Raw genomic sequence first — 6,717 nt, forward strand, 5'->3', positions numbered from 1 at the left:
TTTGCATCTTCAATAATAATATCACAAAAAAAAAATCTAAACTACACATCTAAATTAATACATCTAAATTACAACAACTAAATTAACTACACATCTAACTACACATCCAAATTAATACAACTAAATTACAAATCTAAATTACACATATATAATAGCTAGGGGGCGCGGCGGCAGCGGCGACGGCCATAACAGGGAGGAGGAGGAGGAGGGGATCGGGGCAGCGCTCACAGGGTGCGCGGCGACGGCGACGAGGAGGCAGCGTCGGGGCAGGGGCAGCGCGGGGCGGCGACGGCGTCGGGGCGGGACGGGACGGCGCCGGGGCATGGCGCAGGGGCGCGGCCGGCAACGGCGTGGGCTCGAGGGCGGCGGACGGCGTCGACGTGGGCTCGGGGCCACGGCCGACGGCAACGGCGGCGGGGCAGCCTGGCGGCGTCGAGGAGGTCGGCGTCGTCGGGCGGCAACTGGCGATGAAATCTAAAAAAAATGCTAAGGGTTGGCTTATATAGGAAAGGCTTTAGTCCCGGTTCGTGGCAAGAACCGGTACCAAAGTCCACCTTCAGTCCCGGTTGGTGCCACCAACCGGGACCAAAGGCCTCTTTTCAGCAGCCCAAAGGGCGGGAAGCAGAGGCCTTTGGTCCCGGTTGGTGGCACAAAACGGGACTAAAGGGTGGCATTGGTACCGGTTGGTGCCACGAACCGGTACCAATGTATGCCTTTAGTACCGGTTGGTGGCACCAACCGGGACTAAAGGCCTTGTGCTGCCCGCATCGCGACACGAAAGTTTAGTCCCACCTCGCTAGCTGAGGGAGCTCGAGAGTGGTTTATAAGCCCCACTCCCGCTGCCCTCTCGAGCTCCTCTCAAATGCAGGCTTTCGGGCCTAAACACACTGTATCTGCCTGTGGGCCTATTGGGCCTTCTACGGGCCTGAATCCTGGCCCATGGATGGGTTTCTAGTCATATTCAGGCCGTGGTGGCCCAGTAGGTGGCGTTTTTTTATTTTCCCCCAGTTTATTTCTTTTCTTTTTTGCTTTATTTGTTTTATTTTGTTTCAACTTACAACAAAATACTTATTTATTTTATTTTATTTTGTTTCTAATTACTTATTTATTTTATTTTATGATAATTCTTTTTTCTATTAAAGTTTCTAACAAAAAAAGTTCTTTATGAAAATTCTTTTTGCTTTTAATGATTTTGAACAGAAAAAACTTTGAATAATTTTAGTTGCAACAATTTTATATAATTTTAGTTTCAGTAATACTAGAGGTTGCTTTAATGTTTTGAATAGAAAATACGTTGATAATTTTAGTTTCATAATTTTTATTTATGTTATTAAAGTTTATTTTATTTTGTTTCTACTTATATATTTTATTAAAGTTTATTTTATTCTGTTTCTAATTACTTATTTATTTTTTATGATATTTTTTATTTTCCATGCATTTACTGATTATTTTGAACTATAAGACCCTGAAATTGAAAAGCACTAGAAATGAACTCTGAAAAGGTTGAAAGTTGGCATGGTATCATCATTTCACCCACATAGCATGTGCAAGAAAGTAGAGAGGGTTACGGCAAAAACTGGATGCACTTCGTGTACAAAACGGACAATCTGTTTCGAAGTATCAAGATTTCATACGGAAACTCGTCTGTTACAACAGGCATTTCAAATGAACTACGAAAAGGTTGAAAGTTGGCATGGTATCATCATAATAGTTGTGGAGAGAAAGTCTTCACTTTTGTTTCGCTCGTCTGCTTTGCTTATTGCGCCGTAACCATTGATAATCTTCATCGTTTATCAGGATGCTTGGGTCAGACTTGACTTTGAAGGGAGGAATTTCATGGAACTTTTCATAATCTTCAGACATGTCTGTCTTGCCCTCCATTCCCACAATGTCCCTTTTTCCTGAAAGAACTATGTGGCGCTTTGGCTCATCGTATGATGTATTCGCTTCCTTATCTTTTCTTTTTCTCGGTCTGGTAGACATGTCCTTCACATAGATAACCTGTGCCACATCATTGGCTAGGACGAACAGTTCGTCAGTGTACCCAAGATTGTTCAGATCCACTGTTGTCATTCCGTACTGTGGGTCTACCTGTACCCCGCCTCCTGACAGATTGGCCCATTTGCACTTAAACAAAGGGACCTTAAAATCATGTCCGTAGTCAAGTTCCCATATGTCCATTATGTAACCATAATATGTGTCCTTTCCCCTCTCGGTTGTTGCATCAAAGCGGACACCGCTGTTTTGGTTGGTGCTCTTTTGATCTTGGGCGATCGTGTAAAATGTATTCCCATTTATCTCGTATCCTTTGTAAGTCAATACAGTCGAAGATGGTCCCCTGGACAATGAGTACAACTCATCATGAACAGTGGTGTCACCTCTGAGACGTGTTTCCAACCAACTGCTGAAAGTCCTAATGTTTTCACATGTAATCCAGTCGTCACACTGCTCCGGGTGTTTGGAGCGCAGACTGTTCTTGTGTTCATCGACATACGGGGTCACCAAGGTAGAGTTCTGTAGAACTGTGTAGTGTGCTTGAGACCAAGAATACCTGTCCCTGCATATTATTGAGTCCGCTCCTAGCGTGCCTTTTCCAGTCAGTCTCCCATCATACCGCGATTTAGGGAGACCTATCTTCTTAAGGCCAGGAATGAAGTCAACACAAAACCCAATGACATCCTCTGTTTGATGGCCCATGGAGATGCTTCCTTCTGGCCTAGCATGGTTACGGACATATTTCTTTAGGACTCCCATGAACCTCTCAAAGGGGAACATATTGTGTAGAAATACGGGGCCCAGAATGACAATCTCGTCGACTAGATGAACTAGGACGTGCGTCATGATATTGAAGAAGGATGGTGGGAACACCAGCTCGAAACTGACAAGACATTGCGCCACATCACTCCTTAGCCTTGGTATGATTTCTGGATCGATCACCTTCTGAGAGATTGCATTGAGGAATGTACATAGCTTCACAATGGCTAATCGGTCGTTTTCCGGTAGAAGCCCCCTCAATGCAACCGGAAGCAGTTGCGTCATAATCACGTGCCAGTCATGAGACTTTAGGTTCTGGAACTTTTCTCTGGAATATTTATTATTCCCTTTATATTCGACGAGAAGCCAGTCGGGACCTTCATACTGAGCAGACATTCAAAATATATTTCCTTCTCTTCTTTGGTAAGAGCGTAGCTGGCAGGACCTTCATACTGCTTTGGAGTCATGCCGTCTTTTTCGTGCAAACGTTGCAGGTCCTCCCGTGCCTCAGGTGTATCTTTTGTCTTCCCATACACGCCCAAGAAGCCTAACAGGTTCACGCAAAGGTTCTTCGTCACGTGCATCACGTCGATTGAAGAGCGTACCTCTAGCTCTTTTCAGTAGGGTAGGTCCCAAAATATAGATTTCTTCTTCCACATGGGTGCGCGTTCCTCAGCGTCATTCGGAACAGCTAGTCCGCCGGGACCCTTTCCAAATATTACGTGTAAATGAGAGACAATAGCAAGTACGTGATCACCGGTACGCATGGCAGGCTTCTTCCGGTGATCTGCCTCGCCTTTGAAATGCTTGCCTTTCTTTCGACATTGATGGTTGGTCGGGAGAAATCGACGATGGCCCAGGTACACATTCTTCCTGCATCTGTCCAGGTATATACTTTCGGTGTCAGCTAACAGTGCGTGCATGCGTGGTATCCCTTGTTTGTCTGTCCTGAAAGGTTACTGAGAGCGGGCCAATCATTGATGGTCACGAACAGCAACGCCTTTAGGTCAAATTCTTCCCCCATGTGCTCATCCCACACACGTACACCTGTTCCATTCCACAGCTGTAAGAGTTCTTCAACTAATGGCCTTAGGTACACATCAATGTCGTTTCCGGGTTGCTTAGGGCCTTGGATGAGAATTGGCATCATAATGAACTTCCGCTTCATGCACATCCAAGGAGGAAGGTTATACATACATAGAGTCATGGGCCAGGTGCTGTGATTGCTGCTCTGCTCCCCGAAAGGAGTAATGCCATCCGCGCTTAAAGCAAACCATACGTTCCTTGGGTCACTTGCAAATTCAGCCCAGAACTTTCTCTCGATTTTTCTCCACTGCGGCCCGTCAGCAGGTGCTCTCAATTTCCCGTCTTTCTTACGGTCCTCACTGTGCCATCACATCAACTTGGCATGCTCTTTGTTTCTGAACAGTCGTTTCAACCGTGGTATTATAGGAGCATACCACATCACCTTCGCAGGAACCCTCTTCCTGCGGGGCTAGCCCTCAACATCACCAGGGTCATATCGTCTGGTCTTATACCGCAATGCACCGCATACCGGGCATGCGTTCAAATCCTTGTACGCACCGCGGTAGAGGATGCAGTAATTAGGGCATGCATGTATCTTCTCCACCTCCAATCCTAGAGGGCATACGACCTTCTTTGCTGCGTACGTACTGTCGGGCAATTCGTTATCCTTTGGAAGCTTCTTCTTCAATATTTTCAGTAGCTTCTCAAATCCTTTGTCAGGCACTGCATTCTCTGTCTTCCACTGCAGCAATTCCAGTACGGTACCGAGCTTTGTGTGGCCATCTTCGCAATTGGGGTACAACCGTTTTTTGTGATCCTCTAACATGCGATCGAACTTCAGCTTCTCCTTTTCACTTTCACACTTTTCCCTTGCATCAACAATGACCCAGCGGAGATCATCATCGGGCACATCGTCTGGTTCCTCTGGATCTTCAGCTTCCTCTGGATCTTCAGCTTCCTCTTGATCTTCAGCTTCCCCCGTTGCAGCATCACCGTATTCAGGGGGCACATGGTTGTCATCGTCCTCCTCTTCTTTGCTGTCTTCCATCATAACCCCTATTTCTCCGTGCTTCGTCCAAACATTATAGTGTGGCATGAAACCCTTATAAAGCAGGTGAGTGTGAAGGATTTTCTTGTCAGAGTAAGACCTCGTATTCCCATAATTAGGGCATGGACAACACATAAAACCATTCTGCTTGTTTGCCTCAGCCACTTCGAGAAAATTATGCATGCCCTTAATGTACTCAGAGGTGTGTCTGTCACCGTACATCCATTACCGGTTCATCTGCGTGCATTATATATAATTATGTGTGTCAAAAGTAAGAAAATTAGACAAGTATCTATCTAAAGTAAGATTTTTTTCTTTCAGAAAGAAGATAAGAACAAGAGGCTCACCACGGTGGTGCCGGCGACGAGATCGGCGCGGGCGATCGACGGCGGTGAAGATGAGGACGGGGCGTGACGGACCGCTAAACCTAGACAAATCTCGAAAAAAATGGAGCTCGGAGGTCGAGCTTCGAGAGGAGAAAGCTTAACTAATGTGGCTCGGACATTTCATCGAACACCTCATGTGCATAGGAGGTGAGCTAGAGCACCCAACACTACTAGGAAAAGGGCTATAGATGATATGGACACTAATGGCGCACCAGACATGTGGTGCGCCACTACTATATAGCAGTGGCGCACCATGTGTTGGTGCGCCATTAGTGTCCAAATATTAATGGCGCACCACATCCACGGTGCACCACTAGTAATAATTTTTTTTCAAAACTAGTAATGGCGCACCAGGGCATAGCTAGTAATGGCGCACCACATCCACGGTGCGCCACTAGTAATTTTTTTTCAATTTTTTTCATTTTTTTTTCAAAACTACTAATGGCGCACCGTGTGTGTGGTGCGCCATTACTAGTTGAACTAGTAATGGCGCACCACTCCCACGGTGCGCCATTAGTAACTTGCCCCAAAAATTCCACCGAATGCACCCCCCGTGGACCGCCTTTTCAGTTTTAGAAAAAATAAAAGAAAATGATGGAAATGTCAAAAAATAAAAGAAAATAAGTTTCCCATGTGATATGTGGTCTACTTGTTGGGAAAATTTACAAATATGAATTTCGACTTTATTTGCAAAATCTCTCTGGAATTTGTAAAATGGGCATAACTTTTGCATACGAACTCGGATTAAAAAGTTTTTTATATGGAAAATCATCTACTCGAAAAGATACATCCGAATTTAACCGGGGGAACCCCGTTAAACATTTTCAGAATCCTCAAAAACTAACAGAAAAAAGTTACGGGGCTTTTAAGATCCGGAGAGGCAAAAAAAAATCAAAAAAAAAACTCAGTAATGGCGCACCTGCCCATGGTGCGCCATTACTATCTTCCCGCCTTCAAAATTCAAACTATATCAAAAAAATAAAAAAAGTTAGTAAAGGCGCACCTGCCCACGGTGCGCCATTACTATCTTCCCGCCTTCAAAATTCAAAATAAATCAAAAAAATAATAAAAAAGTTAGTAATGGCGCACCTGCCCACGATGCGCCATTACTATGCCGTATATATGGCTGGGCGGGGTCCTCTCCTCCTTACCTCTTCATTGTTCTCCTCCACTCCACCTCTCCTCCACTCCATCTCCTCCTCTCCTCCACTCCATCTCCCCTTCTCTCCTCCACCATACTCCCCTCCTCCTCTCCGGCGACCTCCTCCTCCTCCTCTCCGGCGACCTCCTCCTCCTCCTCCTCCTCTCCGGCGACCTCCTCCTCCCTCCTCTCCTCCCCTCCCCTCACGGTTTCTCCTCCCTCCTCTCCGGTGATCTCCTCCTCCCTCCTCTCCGGTGATCTCCTCCTCCCTCCTCTTCGGTGATCTCCTCCTTCCTCCTCTCCGGTGAGCTCCTCCTCTCCTCTCCTCCCCTCCCCTCATGGTTTCTCCTTCCTCCTCTCCG

Source organism: Aegilops tauschii, chromosome 5 (genome assembly GCF_002575655.3).
Source record: "Aegilops tauschii subsp. strangulata cultivar AL8/78 chromosome 5, Aet v6.0, whole genome shotgun sequence".
NCBI classification, from domain to species: domain Eukaryota; kingdom Viridiplantae; phylum Streptophyta; class Magnoliopsida; order Poales; family Poaceae; genus Aegilops; species Aegilops tauschii.